The sequence below is a fragment of the Bubalus bubalis genome, chromosome 13 (assembly GCF_019923935.1).
Source record: "Bubalus bubalis isolate 160015118507 breed Murrah chromosome 13, NDDB_SH_1, whole genome shotgun sequence".
NCBI classification, from domain to species: Eukaryota; Metazoa; Chordata; class Mammalia; order Artiodactyla; family Bovidae; genus Bubalus; species Bubalus bubalis.
In genome coordinates, this window is record NC_059169.1 from 8200833 (window position 1) to 8220244 (window position 19412).

At 44.9% G+C, this 19412-nt stretch overlaps 1 long non-coding RNA gene across 2 annotated transcripts; it reads right to left on the minus strand.

Annotated features, from left to right (window-relative positions):
- Positions 1 to 10772: 10772 nt before the first annotated feature.
- LOC123328951 lies at positions 10773 to 15016 on the minus strand. 2 transcript variants are annotated; one of them, XR_006543978.1, is made up of 4 exons: positions 14629 to 15016; positions 14365 to 14425; positions 13415 to 13550; positions 10773 to 11308 (listed from the first exon to the last, which is right to left on the minus strand). It is a non-coding gene; the product is annotated as an uncharacterized LOC123328951 (long non-coding RNA). The 2 variants fall into 2 exon arrangements; XR_006543979.1 differs by having other exon boundaries at positions 14365 to 14428.
- Positions 15017 to 19412: the final 4396 nt, after the last annotated feature.

Below are 19412 nucleotides of genomic sequence, written 5' to 3' on the forward strand. Positions count from 1 at the left end.
AATTTAAAAAAGAAGATTGCCTGTCACTTGTTGGCAGTGCAAACTAGAGCTGTTACCGCTATGTGCCTATTATATATTTATCTTCTATATAGAGCCGTTCTATAGTTACGTGTTCTATAGGGCTGTTACAGGGCTTCCCAGATGGTGCTGGTGGTAAAGAACCTGCCTGCCAATGCAGGAGACATAAGAGATGTGGGTTCGATCCCTGGGTCAGGAAGACCCCCTGGAGGAAGGCATAGCAACCTACTCCGCTATTCTTGCCTGGAGAATTGCATGGACAGGGGAGCCTGGCGGGCTACAGTCCATAGGGTCGCAAAGAGACAGACACGACTGAAGCAACTTCACACACACACACACACGGCTGTTACACAGTTACATGTTAGATACATGCTAAGTTGCTTCAGTCATGTCCTGTTTTTTGCAACCCTATAGACTATAGTCCACCAGCCTGCAGATGGTGACTGCAGCCATGAAATTAAAAGACACTTGCTCCTTGGAAGAAAAGCTAGGACAAACCTAGACACCGTATTAAAAAGCAGACATTACTTTGCCAATAAAGGTCCGTGTAGTCAAAGCTATAGTTTTTCCAGTAGTCATGTATGGGTGTGAGAGTTGGACCATAGAGAAGGCTGAGCGCTGAAGAAATTGATGCTTTTGAACTGTGATGCTGGAGAAGACTCTTGAGAGTCCCTTGAACTGCAAGGAGATCAAATCAGTCAATCCTAAAAGAAATCAACCCTGAATATTCATTGGAAGGACTGATGCTGAAGCTGAAACTCCAATACTTGGGCCACCTGGGGCGAAGAGCCGGATCATTTGAAAAGACCCTGATGCTGAGAAAGATTGAAGGTGGGAGGAGAAGGAGATGACAGAGGATGAGATGGTTGGAATGCATCACCGACTCAATGGACATGAGTTTGAGCAAACTCCAAGAGATGGTGATGGACAAGGAAGCCTGGTGTGCTGCAGTCCATGGGGTCGCAAAGAGTTGGACACAACTGAGTGACTGAACAACATCGGTCAAGAATTACCCATGTGGAGGGGGTACTGGCAAAATGATGAACACCCAAGCCAAGTCTTCTGGTGACCCTAATGGCCTGCCTTCTTTTAGAAACAAGTCTCTGGGGGAGCAGAGACACGTGTTTCCTCTTGGCTTTAAAGACCCAAGTTACAGCAGATGGTGACGGTGTAGTCCATGTGCCATGAGAACTGCGGACAGAGAGACTTAGGTTTGAGTTTTAAGGTAATGAGGGAACTTGGGGGAGGACAAGGCAGAGACGGTGTTTGTCATAAGTGAGATGAAGACTTAGGTCTGAGGATTTCCTAGTTCTATGCACACAACTGCACCCCATGCAGGGCGTGATTCATTATTTGGAAGAAATAGAGAAAGCAGGAGAAATTCATGCTTAAATCAGAGGTTCCAAACTCTCTCAATGCCTTCAGCGCTTCTGAGTTTTTTCATTGCACCCCTTAGGCAAAATGACCAGAGATGTATTAATACATCTTTTGTTACCCAAACATTACTGACTGGAGTGTTTCAATATTCATTTACATAATAAAATTGCTGGCCACAGGCATTAGTTTCTGCAAAAACCTCCCGATCAATAATGTGTTAAGCAGCATATGTTCACGACTTAATTATGTTTTATATCGCTTGGAAAAAATATATAAATTCAAAGAAAAAAATATTTGTATTTCATTCTCACATAACCACACTTATTAGTGGGATGTGTGTGCCTGCCTGTTGGGCACTGCACAACGTTTAGAACTTTAGGAATCAGATTGGACACTCCACATTAATTGTGGTGCAGTACTTGCTTTTCTTTCTGCAACAGCTAAAAACCTCAGCTTCACAAAGAAATTAACGTAATAGGAATGTAGCACCATTTAATAATCGTGAACTACCTTGAGCTAGCAGTTCACGCTGTGTCCAGCAGATGTCGCTCTATTTCCCTCACAAGTTAAACCGATTCCCCGTGGCCACAGGGCACAGGTTTGGAAGCACAGAGAAACACTAACAAAAGGAGTAGACAAAATAAAAGCCCCATGAAGTGACTGCTGTCTGTACCCAAAGGATCAGGAAAGAGGAAGCTGAGTAGGACACGGTACTTTTGACAGTACCCACCCTATTCCAGATACTGAGGCAAGAGAGGCGGATGGCTCTCCCCAGGGTAAAGCAATGGGAGATTCACTCCCTGCGGATGAAAACTGCGTGACAAGAAGAGCGAGACAGTTAAGGCGAGGTGGCTGGGACCCGCTCAGACCACATAGTTCTTATTCTCAAAGTCAGGAAACCGCCCTGACCACACATGCTCAGAAAAGGCTCCGTGGAGGCCAAAGGGGAGTTACGTCAAGGGATGTTCTACCCAAACGCCTTTTGGGTAAAATCCGTCTTGTGGTTAAGAGGTGTGTGTGCACGCATATGGGAGGATCCTGAGATATGCCAAATATGAACTGGGAACCAAGCAAATCAAAACGACTGGCCAAAGGAAACCCAGAAGAAATGCCCCATTAAAGTAATTCAAACCACTAGTCAAAGCTATGGTTTTTCCAGTAGTCATGTATGGATGTGAGAATTGGACTATAAAGAAAGCTGAGTGCTGAAGAATTGATGCTTTTGAACTGTGGTGTTGGAGAAGACTCTTGAGAGCCCCTTGGACTGCAAGGAGATCCAACCAGTCCATCCTAAAGGAAATCAGTCCTGAATATTCATTAGAAAGACTGATGCTAAAGCTGAAACTCCAATACTTTAGCCACCTGATGTGAAGAACTGACTCATTTGAAAAGACCCTGATGCTGAGAAAGACTGAAGGTGGGAGGAGAAGGGGACAACAGAGGATGAGATAATTGGATGGCATTACCGACTAGGTGGACATGAGTTTGAGTAAACTTTGGGAGTTGGTGATGAACAGGGAGGTCTGGTTTGCTGCAGTCCATGGGGTTGCAAAAAGTCGGACACGACTGAGCGACTGAACTGAAACCACTATGAGGGCAAGACTCCGCAACTCTCTCTCTGACTCTGCCCTTGTGTCTACTCACACACACTGTACTCTTTTTTTCCTCTGAATAAATACTTGCTTCACTGCTTTCTGTCTTTGTGGGAATTCTTTTCTGCAAAGCCAAAGGGCCAGGGCCCTTGTCACTGACCACTGGACTAGTGGCTAGGATCTGGTGCTTTCTCCACAGTGACCCAGCCTCAACCTCTGGCTGGGAACCCAAGCTCCGCTCCAAGCCGTTGCAGGCCAAGGCCACCTGAGATCGATACCACAAGTAAATCACACCCTTTCCTCTCTGCCCTGGGCCCCGTGCCAGTGTGGACTATGCCCTGTCCTCCAATAAAGAGTGGATGCCCCCCCCCTCCCTCCCAGCCCAGGGGTAAACTGTCCACAGACTGAGGCTGGTGCCCAGACTTTCACCAAATGGGAAACTGTTAATAACAGCCAAGGTAGAAGATTTAAAGAGGAACTAGAAAAAAGAGTCCAGAATGTATGAAAACATTACTCTCATCCCCCAAGAACCAGGAGCATGTCGTCTCACTTCAGTGAGAAAAGACAAGAATCTGTGCAAGATTTTAAAGCAGCCATCATAAAAATGCTCCAGTGAACAATTAGAAGCACTCTTGCAACAGATGAAAAAATGAAGACAGAAAAGAAATAGACGATAAGAAAAATCAATTGAAAAATATTTTGCCGGGAAAAATTCAATTAAAAAGCTCATTGAATGGGCTCAGTAGCAAAAAATGCAAATGACCAAAGACAGAATCAGCGAGAAATTCCCAGACAGGATACACCCAAAGAAATTCATGCCAAGATACACCATCATAAAATGTTTGAAAACTAAAAACAAAGAAAAATATTGAAAGCACTCTCTGCTATCCAAACCCTCCAATGAATCCCCATCTTATTCAAAGAAAGAAAAGGCCATACAACAACCTCCAAGGCCCTGCATGATCTGGCTCTCTACTAACCTTCCAGGTTCATCTTATATTTCTCTTCCTTTGACTACACACTCTAGCCACACTGGCCTCCTTCCTGTCCCTTGAATGTTCCAGATATGCATTTACCTAGGGCCCTTGCTCTATTTATTCCCCTTCTCAGAAATCTCCTTCCCCAAACATTTGTTGAATTCATTGAATGACTAGAGTGATAAAATGAGACCATCCACATGACACAGATTCTGAAAGTCCCCCATTCTTCCACTAAAATGTTCTATACTGGCTTCCCCAGAGCGCAACTATGGAAAACAGTATGGAGCTTCCTCAGAAACTTACAAATAGGAATGCCATACAATCCAGCATGTCTACTTCTAGGTATTTATCCAAATAAAATGAAAACCCTCATCTGAAACTATGTCTGTTGCAATATTGTTCAGGATAGCCAAGACAGGAAAATAACCTAACTGTCCACCGATGGACAGATGAGCAAAGAAAACGTGAGAGATTTATACATATACGTAGATATATTCATTTATTTCAGTCTTTAGAAAAAAGAATGAAATCTTGCCATTTGTGACAACATGGATAGAACTTGAGGGTGTTATACTCAGTGAAATGAAAAGCGGAAGTAAAGTCGCTCAGTTGTGTCCGATTCTTAGCAACCCCCATGGACTGTAGCCTGCTGGGTTTCTCCGTCCATGGGATTTTCCAGGCAAGAGTACTGGAGGGGGTTGCCATTTCCTTCTCCAGGGGATCTTCCTGATCCAGGGATTGAACCCAGATCAGCTGCATTGCAGGCAGATTCTTTACCATCTGAGCCACCAGGGAAGACCAAGTGAAATAGTCAGAAAGAAAAAGACACGAGCATATGATCTTACTTACAGGTGGAATCTAAAACCAAGCAAACAACCAAAACCCAGTCTTGGAGGCTGTCTGAGATATGAGATGGGGTGTGGATGAAATGGGGGAAAAGGATCAAGAAAACTCCAAAAGGAGGAGGGGGGAGTTGGGGGAAAGCAATTCTGTTACTTGTAGCAAACAGTGATAACTTGGGGACTTCCCTGGTGGTCCAGTGGCTAAGACTCTGAGCTCCCAGTGCGGGGGACCTGGGTTTGATCCCTGGTCAGAGAACTGGATCCCACACCCTACAGCTAAGAGTTTGCGTACTGCAACTGAAGATCCTGCGTGCCACAGTGAAGACCCAGCGCAGCCAGATCAATCAATCAATCAATAAAATGCCTTTTTTAAAAGCGATAGCTTGATACAAGTTAAAGTTCCATTTTTTCTAAAATTCATAGTGTTGTCCTTAAGGGAGAACATATTGACAACTAAATGTGTATATTTTCACTGATTTCATTTTAAGACTCATAAATTTCATATATATTTGTTAGTTAAAAAAAAAAGAACTGTCAAAGGACTCTTTCTGATTTTTCTGCACAACATATAAACCATCCCATAGCTTTCGCAGCAACTCAGATATTCCCTCTAAATACCCAGAAAAGCACAATACTACATCTTCGCCAACTGATTAGTAGATTTAGAACATGCATTTCATCATAGGATTACAAGAATTATTACAAAATAAGCCATATCACTTCTCCTTGCTGACAAAAATAGACTGGAACTCTGGAAAGGAAAGTGTGCCCTTCATCCAAGAATCTCAACTGATTGTGAGTGGCTGCACAGTAAATTTACCAGGACTCAGCATTGCTCTGTGTTTGTCCTAAGTTAACATGTCATCAGTTCTTCAAAATTCAGCTGTTGCTGCCATATCACCTGCCAAAGGGAGTAAATACATCGCAACGTACGTTCTAAACGCCATGTAATACCATCCTGAGGTTCTGATGGACAACGCAGAGCCTGTGACCTGACCACAGATGACCATTTCTTTAGGGAACTCCTGTTCCCATGGATACGGGAGAAAGTTCATCAGCCCACACCCATCAAGCACCAGGCATACTTGGTATACATTATGGCGTTTACTCTTCACGTGGACCCTAGCGTTAACTGCTCCATTTTATAGATGAGGAAACTGAGGTTCAAAATTTCCACAACTTGGCCAAAAATGAAAAAGTGAACGTGTTACTCAGTTGTGTCCGACTCTTTGGGACCCCATGAACTGTAGCCCACCAGGCTCCTCTGTCCATGGGATTCTCCAGGCAAGATACTGGAGTGGGTAGCCATTCCCTTCTCCAGGGGATCTTCCTGACCCAGGGAATGAACCGGCGTCTCTTGCATTGCAGGCAGATTCTTTACCATCTGAGCCACCGGGGAAGCCAAAGTCATCAATTAATGGGCAACATCTGAGTTCTGCTGCTGCTGCTAAATCACTTCAGTCGTGTCCGACTCTGTGTGACCCCATAGATGGCAGCCCACCAGGCTCCCCCGTCCCTGGGATTCTCCAGGCAAGAACACTGGAGTGGGTTGCCATTTCCTTCTCCAGTGCATGAAAGTGAAAAGTGAAAGGGAAGTCGCTCAGTCATCTCCGACTCTTAGCGACCCCATGGACTGCAGCCTACCAGGCTCCTCCATCCATGGGATTTGCCAGGCAAGAGTACTGGAGTGGGGTGCCATTGCCTTCTCCAATCTAAGTTCTACCCCCAGTCTAATTCCAAAGCTTGATCTCTAATTTGTTGAATCTCCGATTCATTAGAGAACAGGATACACAATCCACATTAGCTTTAAAGGTCAGGTATGAGATTCCAAAGGCAGCTACTTGAGGCTGTGTTTCCAGACAGACAGAAAGGAGGCACTCTGGGAGCTTCAGTTTCCTCTCAGCCCCTCTTTGAACTTTCTCACGGTCTTGTTTTTCCAAAACCACTGTTCCTTCTTAGCTGGCCAGTTGAAGCAAATGGGAAAGTGGAAAGGCACAGAACAGCCAGCCAGGGACCTTGGGGTCAGACCCAACTCCGTTACTATCTCCGAACCTCCCTGGGTTTTTCTATTGTAAAATCAGAGCACTGTACTAGGTTAGTGGTTTCCCTTATGTGAGCCTGAATAAAAGCTACTTGACATTTTGAGCTGGCAGAACCTAAGCTGTCTCCTCCTAGCCTAAGATACCATGACCGGCATGAATTCTCACCAAGCCCTTCTCGACAGCTCACACCAGCCCACCGCGATCTCTTCCTTCTCTGAATTCATGGCTCATTATCTACCACAGACAATGCTGCCCTGACATTTACAGGGCCCAGGGCAAGAATGCAAGGCCCACATACCCTTTGTCTAAACACGTAAAAGTTATCAATCAAACTAACAAGCTGTGATACAAAACATGTTCTAACCTTCGAGGTAACAAATAAATCTTCATAAAGCCTGGGCTTAAATTTAGAACTCCCAGACTTCGTGGGGATCTGCTTGGGAAACTGGAGAGGGTGGGGGTGCAGATCTTGGCTCATAGCCCCTCACCCCTCCTGTCCCCATTTGGCTCCGATCTCACAAGGAAGGACAACATCACACTTGCGGGTGTGGACACAGCACAACAGAAGCTCCATCAGCCTTCCCCAACACACACAAATACACACTGAGCGATCCTTGCCTACTGTTGCGTCCTGCCATGGGTGACTTGGAAAAAAAACACATCCAGACCCTAAGGGTTGGCTCAGGACCATGGGGAGGGGTATTCTGGAGTCCAGGGAACCCCCAGCACATGCAGAAGGTGGGTGGGTACCTCCCCTGCCACACACAGCAGGCACTCCTTCCCTGCAAGGTGGGCTCTGGCTGGAAGAAAGCCAGGCCCTCTGAGACCTGCATGCAGAGCAGGGGACTCTCTTGCTGGAGACTTGGACGCTTGCTGGAGTTATTGATGGAGATGTCACCAATAACTTTGGGACATTCCTTTCATGCTTTCTTAATCTCCCCTTATCTTCCCCTTGTCAGATAAGATCTTTAGATAGTTTTGCTTCCTGTGGGTCCCAGCCCTTCTCTAACTACCAGGTTTAGGTAAGAGAATTGGATCTTTTACTTCCAGACTACCGACAGAGTTTCCTTTGCAGAAAGCCTCTTCCCTTGCAAGCTTCCTTACTTCACATTTATACAGAATTCTAGAAATCCAAGCCACCAAGGCTGGTGACTCAGATGGTAAAGAATCTGCCTGCAATGTGGGAGACCCAGGTTCAATCCCTAGGTCAGGAAGATCCCCTGGAGAAGGGAATGGCAACCCACTCCAGTATTCTTGCCTGGAGAATTCCATGGACAGAGGAGCCAGGTGGGCTATAGTCCATGGGGTCTTAGAGAGTTGGACATGACTGAGTGACTTAACAAGTTCACACTCACTTTCAGGAACCAAATGTATCATCAGCCATTCGGATTTTCATAGCCTAAAAGTATTTCCTGTCCACTTCATCTCGAAGTTGATTTTCTAATTTACTTGTTGTCTATTGTAAACAGATTTCTCTAGTATATTCATCACAGTCTTTGAAACAGTGTATATCCACGTAGGGCTTCCCCTGTGGCTCAGTGGTAAAGAATCCACCTGCAATGCAGGAGACTCAGGAGACACGGGTTCGATCCCTGGGTCGGGAAGATCCCCTGGAGAAGGAACAGAGTCTGACACAACTGAGCACATGTCCATGTAGGTGTCTGTGGCTCCCTGGATGTATGGCTCTTCGGCCAGATATGGGATCCTTGGAGTCCAGCCTTTTCTAGCAGTGGTTGGTAAATACTATCTAACTGCCTCCCAGCCTCAAGTGATGACAAATGAGACAGTCAGCACTGCTCCAGATCTCTTTCTGTGGTAAATTTCTTATACTTTAGCTCAGAAGCTTTTCTGATCTGTAAGGAGGGAGTCCAACAGAGGGTGAGGGGAAAACGGGCAAGGTCCTTGTACATCTGAATCCTGGCAGGTCCCCAGGAAAAATATGGAAGTCCGGTAGCCCAGCAGCTGTTTTGCTCAAAAGTAGCTGGAAGAGTGGCACAGAGGTGTTTAGGTTGCCATCTTCCCAGAAAACCCACTACATTTACAGCACTTTTTTGTTTTGTTTTTTGGCCTCGAAGCATATCAGGGGATCTCAGTTCCCCTACCAGGGACTGAACCCGCGAGCCCTGCAGTGGAAAAGTCCTAACCGCTGGACTGCCAAGGAAGCTCTACAGCACTTGCTAAAGCGCCTGTTCAATCTTGAAGGGGTCTGGCAGACCACCACCACTCCCCCCACCCCCCCGCCATGGTGCCATTCCCTACTCGTATACCATAAACAATACGGTAGTGTTCTTCTCGTCCACAACTTCACAAATGTCAGATAACTGTCAGTCTTTGAAATTTTTCCCCTCTAATGAGAATGAAATGGTATCTCACTATTGAGATTATTGTTTAGATAGCTTTATCCAGATAGCGTTGAACACAGTAAACCACATATTCTTCAATAGTACAGTTTTCGAAGTTTGACACAAGTTGATACCCATGAAACCATCACCACAAACAAAATAATGAACATATCCAACACTCCCCCAAAATTTCCTCGTGCTTTTAAAACAATCTCTCCACCCTGCTTTTCCTCACCCACTCCACACCTGTTTTGCAGAAAACCAGTGACCTGCTTTCTGACAAGACAGATTAGTTTGCATCTCGTAGAATTGTATGTAAATGATTCATTATTTTGAGATTCATCTGTGATGTAGCATGCATCCATCACTCATTCCATTTTACTGCTAAGGAAGTACTCTGCCGAATGAATATACCATAATTTATTTATTCACCTATTGTTAAACATGAGAGTAATGCTTGGGGCTTCCCACGTGGCGCTAATGCTAAACAATCCACGTGCCAGTGCGGGAGATGCAAGAGACCCGGGTTCGATTGCCGGGTCAGGAAGATCCCCTGGAGTAGGAAATGGCAACCCATTCCAGGATTCTTGCCTGGAGAATCGCATGGACAGAGGAGCCTGGGGGGCTACAGTCCGTGGGGTCACAAAGAATCAGACACAGCACAGAATAGTATCTAGTTTTGGGCTACTCCGAATAAAATTGCTATGGGCATGAATGTAGAAATCTTTGTATAAATGTATTGCTTCATTCCACTTAAGTAAACTCCTAAGCTGGATTTGATGTCAGACGTCAGACCTACATTTGACATGTTAGTAAGCTATGGAGCCACCTGGGCTTGCCCTGGATTCCACCTCCCTTCTCTATTGCCTTGATACAGATGTGGAAATGGAGGCGCAAAGTTTCAACGTGTGTTTGTTAGTCTCTCAGTCGTGTCTGCCTCTTTGTGACCCTGTGGACTGTAGCCCACCAGGCTCCTCTGTCCATGGGATGCTCAAGGCAAGAATATTGGAGTGGGTTGCCATGCCCTTCAGGGGATCTTCCTGACCCAGGGATGGAACCTGGGACTCCTGCATTGCAGATGGGTTCTTTACCATCTGAGCCACCAGGGAAGCCCACCAAAGTTTCAGTAACGTGGCCAAAGTCACCAGTTAATGGACTCATCTGAATTCTGTCCCCAGTCTAATTCCAAAACCTCACTAGAGAATGGGATACACAAGTCACATTATTTTTAAAGACTGGGTATGAGATTTCAAAGGCAGCTACTTTAGATGGCACCCCACTCCAGTACTCTTGCCCAGAAAATTCCACGGACGGAGGAGCCTGGTAGGGCTACAGTCCATGGGGTCGCAAAGAGTCAGACACAACTGAGCAACTTCACTTTCTTTCTGTCTTTCCAGACACAGAGGGAAGGCACTCTGGGAGCTTCAGTCTCCTCTCGGCCCCTCTTTGAACTACCGCACACTCCTGTTTTTCCAAAGCTGCTGTTCCTTCCCAGATGGCCAGCGGGAGCAAATAGGAAAGCAGAAAGGCCCAGAATTGCCAGCCAGGGACCACGGAGTCAGACCCAGCTGTCACTATCTGCCGAACCTCCCTGGGCTTTTTCTATCACAAAATAAGAGCACTGTACTAGGTTAATGGTTCCCCCATGTGAACCTAAAGAAAAAATACCTTTTTAGCTGGCATAGTCTCAGCTGTCTCCTCTTAGCCTAAAATACCATGACCGGCAGTGAGTTCTCACCAAGCCTTTCTCAACAGCCTACACCAGCCCACCGTGATCTCTTTCTTCTCTGATTTCATGGCTCCTCACCTCCATTGACAAGGCTGCGCTGACGTTGACTGGGTCCAAGTTAATCGCAGCACTCACCGCTCTTGTTTTCTGTTTCTCCGGGATCGCTTCTTCTGCGGACTGATGTTCAGTGTATTGGGAACCACTGATTCCTGCAGGTCACCCAGTTTTCTGTTGTTTCAGGCAGATGGGTAAATTCAGTCCCCATTACTCCATCTTGACCAAATGCAGAGAAGTACCTCTTCCAAAGCCATAAATTCGTATTTATTTTTGTCTCTCTTTTGCACTTGATCTTAGCTAAAAGGCTGAGAAGTGATATTTTCGTCATTCTTTAAAAAAAATAATAAATACATTTAAGGTTACAAGTTTTCCAGTGAATGTTTCTTCCACATCCTTCAGACTTTGGATACTTAGTTCCTTTTCTGCTCATTTGAATGGTTTCTAATTTCTGCTTTGTTTTGTTACTTAATCTATTGTCTAAAACAGGGGTCCCCAACCTCCAGAGTCTAATGCCTGATGATCTGAGGTGGACCTGATGTAGTAATAGAAAAAAGTCATCCGCAAACCATCCCCTACTTGGTCCATGGAAAAACTGTCTTCCACAAATCAGTCCCTGGTGCCAAAAACTGTTGGGGACCACTACTCTAAAAGACTGAAGTGGGTTGCCATTTCCTCGCTTGGGGGATCTTCCTGACCCAGGGATTGAACCGGAGTCTTTTATGTCTCCTGCATTAGCAGGCAGGTTCTTTACCACTAGGACCACCTGGGAAGTCCATTATAAAACATGCCTCAAATTTCAGAGAACAGTGCAATGAATCTCTGTGTACCATTTCCCCAGATTCAGTAGTTATCAAGATTTTTCCATATTTATTTCATCTATGCATATCTGTTTTCTTTTTTATTATTGTTATTTTCAAGAGAATCCTAGACAATATGTCATTTCCCTCCAGCATATTTTAGTCCCTACAATAAAAAAACATTTTCTTCTTTAACCACAATGTTATTATCACACCTAATAAAATTAACAGTAATTATTCAAAACCGTTTTATGATCAAGTTCTCCTGATTATCTCAAAATATTTATACACATTGTTTATTTAAAATAGGATCGAGGGACTTCCTTCCTCCTGTGGTTGAGACTCCACGCTTCCAGTGCCTCCACTGCAGGGGCCACTGGTTCGATTCCAGGTCAGGGAACTAAGATCCCACATGCCAAGCATGGCAAGGCCAAAAAAGAAAAAAAAAATTTTTTTTAAAGGATTGAATCAGGGTCCATTCATACATTTGGTGGTTGTGGATTTTAAGGCTCTTTTGATCAAACTGAATCCCCCCTCTTGCTCCTTTTCTCCTGCCATTGGCTTGTTCAATAAGCCAGGCTAGTTGTCCTGTAGAATGTCCCACGTTCCGGTTTTATTTAACTTCTTTTCTATCCCCTGTATGTCTCCTACTTCACCGTAGAGACTTTATTAGGTTCAGGTTTGACTTCTTTTTGGCAAGTATGTCACAGATGGTGCTGTGTGCTTCATATCGCATTGCATCTGGAGGCAGCTAATGTCGAGTTTCTATTTTCAGAGACGCTAAGGTTGATCAAAGGATTTGGGTGGTGACAGCCTGATCACTCCATTAGAGCTCCCCACCAATCATGGGTCAAGTGACATCCTTTGCTGACTATTGTCTGACTCAACTATTGGGGGTGACAGAGTGTTACTTTCCTGTCATTTCTTATATGCATTAGCTGGAAAGTGAAAGTGTTAGTCACTCAGTCCTGTCTGACTCTTTGCAAGCCCATGGACTGTAGCCCGCCAGGCTCCTCTGTCCATGGGATTCTCCAGGCAAAAATACTTGAGTGGGCAGTCATTCCCTTCTCCAGGGGATCTTCCCAACCCAGGGATTAAACCCGGGTCACCTGCATTGCAGGCAGATTCTTTACTATCTGAGCCACCAAGGAGATTGGAATTCTAGTATTAGCTAGACTTCCGCTGTAAATAAGAACTGTCATTCTTCAATTAGGGCTGTTTGACTATCCGAAGGGTGAGGTAGGTATGTAATTCTTTCCTTCTAATTGCCAGTTTTCAGAGTAAGAAACTGGTGCCCTCAGACAAAACCCCGATTCCAAAACCTACAGGCACCGCGAGATTCACAGCAACACTGTTCACAGTACCCGAGACCAGGAGGCCCCCTAAATGGCCACTGGCAGACAAGTGGGCAAAGCGGATGCGGTGCATATATATATATGTACACACACAATGGAATATCACTCAGCCATGAAACAGGAATGAAAAATGCCATTTGTGGCAACATAGATGCACCTAGAGATTATCACGCTAAGTGAAGTAAGTCAGACAGAGACAGATAAATATCATATAATATCACTTATACGTGAAATATAAACTATGACCCAAATGAACTTATCTACAAAGCAGAAACAGACTCACAGACAGAGAACAGACTTCGGTTGCCACGGGGCACAGATGGGTCGGGAGGTTGGGCTGAGCAGATGCAAACTATTGTATACACAGCGCATGAGCAACAAGCTCCTCCTGCACAGCACAGGGATCTCTAGTCAATATCCTGTAATAGACCAGGATGGAAAATGTGGAAAAGAATACATATGCGTAACTGAGTCATTTTGCTGTACAGCAGAAATTACACAACATGATAAACCAGCTATACTTCAATTTAAACAAAAGCAAGAAAGGAAATGGGCGCCCTGGTACTTGCAATGATGTGCAGTGAGCTGGGTCTCTCTTTCATTTTCTCTCTTCCATATATCCATTCAACTGGTTGAATTAATTGAATGAATACACATTTCTTATTAATTCCCTAATTGTGCCCCTCTGTGAGTTGAGGGCCCTCTAGAGCCAACAGCTTCAGGGATGAGGTGGGGGTGGGGGGTAAAAATTCCCCCAAAGAGCCAGTGGCCACTTTATCTCAGAAAGCTATGATGCTGCTGGGGTGAGTCCTTCACAAGCAAACCTTGTTGGGCTCTCCCCACCTGTAGCCACTGAGTTCCAGTTTACTGCCTTTGGATGGGAATATCAGCCTTGAGAGTCACCTGGTTCCATGAGAGCCCAAGAGCCCAGGAGCTGCTCTTCAAAAGGTGGGGTTAGGGGAGTCGCATCAAGGGGTGACAAGTTCAAAACCCCTGGGGCTGCACCTGAGTGGAGGCTCCTCTCTTTGCCCAAGACTCCACTGCCAATAATCATTAGTCACAGAGACTTATATAAATAGCTCAGACCTGGCCGAAGGCCATCCCCCAGGGAACCAGTGCTCCTCTGCATGGTCAGAATCATTCTCTCTGGCACTCATGGGACTGAAAGGGCAAGGACCTAACATCGTCCAGATATAAAAGCATCTACACCAGCAATAGTCATTAACTTCATACCTTATTAGAGAAATGTAAACTCAATATCCTTGCTGAAAGGGACCTTTGCAGTTATCCGTTTCTGCTTGGGTCAGGTCAGAGAAAAGAAACCACACGTTAATACAACAGGGCATGTCGAATGCAGAGAATTAATAGCTGTAACAGGAGATTGGGATAACGAGGCATTGGCTATTAAGAAGAGAGCAAAAAGACTGTAGAAGCAGCAAATACAGGGAGCAGCTGCTACCCTTAGGGCTGGGACGGGACCCCCTTTTCCCCACTTACCTCCATCGATGGGGCTGAAACCCACATCTTGTTGAGAGGGCAAGGCCCCAGCAAGCCTGGTGGGAGAGAAGTTGCCCTGGTGGTTGGTGCTGGTCATATTCCTTGGAAGTCTGCCCTAGAGGGTGCCAGGGAAAGGTGTTCCCGGGGAAGGACTGAGCTACAAAACTGTTCAAGGATGTTGGGGGAGATGCGGGTTCACTGCTTCCCCTGGTGCTGCTGACTGCAGGGTCCCTTGCACAGAGCAGCAGAGGAGCTTTGAGCTCAGCAGAAGCTGGGGCCTGGGGAGGCCACGTGTGCCGAAGGAGCCAGACCTGGGAGGTCCTCTCGGTGGCGCCAGCACACCTGGACCAGGAGGAGGACCCTGTCCACCTGCGCCCTCTACTGGCAAAGGGTAGCATTGTTCCTGCGGGCAAAGGAAATATGTTTAAGGAACCCACAGCTATTTTCACAGAGCAGGCAAAAAAGGGTGAATTTCCCTGGTGGCTCAGACTGTAAGTCGTCTGCCTGTAATGCAGGAGACCTGGGTTCCGATCCCGGGGTTGGGAAGATCCCCTGGAGAAGGGGAATGGCAATCCACTCCAGTATTCTTGCCTGGAGAATTCCATAGACAAAGCAGCCTGATAGGCTGCGGTCCATGGGGTCGCAGAGTCAGACATGACTGAGCAACTTCACTGGTTCACTGGGTGGAGCTGAAAGGCAGGAAGCCTGTGATTGGCACAGTTCACCTATTGAAAGGGACAGTTCCTTGTATCACTATTATGAAAAAACTCCAGAAGCAAATGCTTCCCAGGTGGTACTAATGGTAAACGACCCACCTGCCCGCGAATGCAGGAGATACAAGAGATGCGATTTCCATCCCTGGGTCAGGAAGATCCCCTGGAGGAGGGCATGGAACCCACTCCAGTGTTCTTGCCTGGAGAATCCCACAGACAGGGGAGCCTGGCAGGCTACAGTCCATAGGGTCGCACAGAGTCGGACACGACTGAAGCGACTTAGTGTGCATGGATGCCAGAAGCAAATACAATAAAAGGTTATGTTAAAATTTTAAGTGGTGGGACTTTGGTATTTATTATATCTGTTTTGTAACTTTCTAGATATTTTAAGCTTAGCAAAGAGAAAAAGTGATTGATATATTACTTCAGCTCGAGAACCCTTGAGCTGATAGATAAATCCCTCTGTACTGTGCTGTGCTAAGTCACTTCAGTAGTGTTAGACTCTTTTCAACCTCATGGACTGTAGCCCACCAGGCTCCTCTGTCCAAGGGATTCTCCAAGCATAATCCCTCTACATTTAAAGAAATTGACCTACATCAACTTTTTAAACATGTAGGATCCTGAATTCTGTTGAAGACACAAGAGATAATTTGTTCCCATCATTTATTCATCGTGTCACTTGTCTTAGTCGCTCAGTTGTGTCTGACTCTTTGTGACCCCATGGACTGTAGCCCGCCAGCCTCCTCTGTCCATGGGGATTCTCCAGGCAAGAACACTGGAGTGGGTTGCCATGCCCTCCTCCAGGGGATCGAACCCATGCCTCCAGCTTTGCAGGCGGATTCTTTATTGATTGAGCCACCAGGGAAGCCCATTATTTATTCATACTTTAATTTATTCATTAAACCTTTAAGAGCATCTCTTCTATGATGATAATCATCCCAGCCCCCAGCCCTCAATTTCCTCACAGTCCAGGGGGCAAGAGATAAAATCTTGGCTCGTTAAAGTGGACCAGAATGGAAGAGAATGCAAGAGAGGTTTATACTCAGAAAGTTTTGGAAGTTCTCCTGGTACCAGGATGCCTGAGTTGTGGTGAAGGAAATAATAAGAATTATCCAGGAGAGACTATTTCAGAGAGAAAAGCAATTGTTTCAAGAAAGAAAGAATCTAGCTCAGTATTTCACCTATAAATTAATTAAACCAAGAGGGTGGAAAGATGTATACTCTAAATAAGAAACATCCATAAAATTATAAAAATGAGATTAATATATTCTAAATAAAATGAGTGATAAGTTGGAGAGAGTTGAAGTAATTATAAATGGTCTATGATCCTACAGCTCTCATTGTGCCAGAAGAATTAAGAGAAAGAGAGACAGAGACAGAGGCTAAATTTGGGACACAATTTTCTGACCATCTGCAACGCCAGAGGTTTCTAAATGGTTGGGATAACTCAGCATGCATTTTGGACTGGAATGAACACATTCTGGGACAGCTAACACATACATCTTTCATGAAATGTGCATTTTATCACATTCATCTTCTAAGCGAAAGACAGCGTTTGCATATTCTCTCCTGTCTGTCTCGGGCTTCTCAAGATCAGATCGCTGTCTTCCACGTGTGTGTAATTGAGTATTCCGATCGTATTGTCTATGTGTTGAGGCATCCTGCAGCCCCTTCCTTTGGGAGCAGTCACTGTGTTGTTCCAGGACCTAGAGTGATTCATATGTCCGGAATGAAAAGATGATCCCAGGCCGGTTCCACTGATAATGCCACCCTTACTGCTGTGCTGGGCAGATGACCAAGACTGTAACCAAATCAGCTGATCTCTTGACACATGTGTAAAGCACTTAAGCTGCCATGCAATTCGGGGTTTCAACTTGCACTGACTTGATGATTGAATTCTGATTTCTGCTCAGGGTTTTCTATTAAACATTGTGAGAAGGGATTAGCAAAAGATCGACTTGTGAAATTTTTTTCTCGAAGAAAACTGAAATGGAACCCACCCTGTATTGTCATTTAAGGCTCTTAACTAAAATGTTAAATCTTGAGGCTTTTCATTGCCATTTGGGGCTTTTAATCAATCATTTTATTGTTTAGGGCCGTTGTAGGTTCACAGCATATCTGAGGAGTAAGTACAAAGAGTTCCCGAATACCCCCCACCTGTGCAGCGCCTCCATCAACATTCCCACCAGGATGGTGCCTTTGTGACAGATCTGTGAACCTGCCCCACAACACCAGCCTCATCTAAAGTTCACAGTTTACATTAACCTTTGTTCGTAGAGCTGTGCGTTCCACCAATTTTGACAAATCTGTGATGACGTGTACTCACCATGCTAGCATCAAACAGAATAATTTCATGCCCTAAACACCCTGTGTGCTTAATTCTTTTTCATTCCTACCTTTCCTTTAGCCCCTGACAACCACTGATCTTTTTACTATAATTTTGCCTTTCTCAGAAGGCTACATAGTTGGACTCATACAGTACATAGACTGTTCAAATTGGCTCCATCCACTTAGTAATACGCATTTCAGATTCCTCCATGTCTTTTTTTTTTTTTAGCTCATTTCTTTTTAGCACTGAAGAATATTCCATTATCTGGATGGATCACAATTTCTTTATCCATTCATCTATTGCTTCCAAGTTCTGCAATTAAGAGTTTATTTATGAGTAAAGCAACCATCAACATCCATGTGCAGTTTCTTTTGTGTGTGTAGACATACATTTTCAACTGCTTTGGGTAAACCAAAGAGCAAGGCTGTTGGATCATATGGTAAAAGTATGTTTAGTTCTCTAAGAAAGCACCAAACGGTCTTTCAAAGTGGCCGTACCATTTGCATCCTCACCAACAGTGACTGAGGATTCGTGCGGCTTCACATTCCCACCAGCACTTGCTGTGCCAGTGTTCTGGAATGTGGTCATTCTAACAGGCGGGCAGTGGTATCTCACTGTTGTTCTAATTAGCATTTCCCTGATGATGTTCTATGTGGAGCATCTTTTCATATGATTATTAGCTATCTGTGTATCTTCTTTGGTCAAGTGTCTGTGAAGGGCTTTGGCCCATTTTTAAATCAGGTTGCTCATTTTCTTACTGTTGAATTTTAAGAGTTCTTTGTACAGTTTAGATAACAGTCCTTTGTCAGATGTACCTTTTTTAGATATATCTTCTGCAATTATTTTCTCTCCATCTGTGGCCTGTCTTGTTCTCTGGATATATATTTGCCCTTTGCAGAGTGGAAGTTTTAATTTGAATGAAGTCCAGCTTATCAATTCTTTCTTTCATGGAGGAAGTTTATTTTTATTGGACTCATTGTTTTGCTTTTTACTCTGAAAAATGTTGCTGTCCTATAAGCTTGCTGCTGCCCTTGGAGAAATGTTTAATAGAAACATTCCTCCTAGGCTACCATCCCCTGTTTTCGATGCTATTTTTATGGATCTCACAACGTTGCTATGAGCAGCAGATGAGGTGATGTGTATGAGTAGGTTTTGAAAATCACGTGTGCCCGTGTCAGGCAGCATTACTAGTCTCTTGGTAGCAAGCACGTTTGTTTCCCTTTGGCCAATGGATTGTATTCATGATACCAATTAAAAAGAGATCACATTCTTATTACCATTGACAATACCATTTGGAATCTAAGAAATGAGTCAGTAAATACTTCCCGGGTGGCGCTAGTGGTAAAGAATCCACCTGCTAACGCAGGCGATAGATGTAAAGGATGGGGTTTGATCCCTGGGTTGGGAAGATCCCCTGGAGGAGGAAATGGCCACCCACTCCAGGATTCTTGCCTGGAGAATCCCATGGACAGAGGAGCCTGGGGGGCTACAGACCATGGGGTTGCAAAGAGTCGGACACGACTGAGCACACACTCAAATGTCATCTTTCATTCCAGAGGTTGTCAGCGTTCACCCTCCCACAGAGAGAGTGGGTCTGTTCCAGGGCCTTCTGTCTCTGAAGGCACCAAGAATTACTTTGTGATTTTGCAAGATTTTCCCAGATTACTTTTATTTCCTGCTTCTGGATTTTTCTTTCTGTTTATTTTGATATAAGCAAAGAAAAGTGTGGTACATTTTAACTG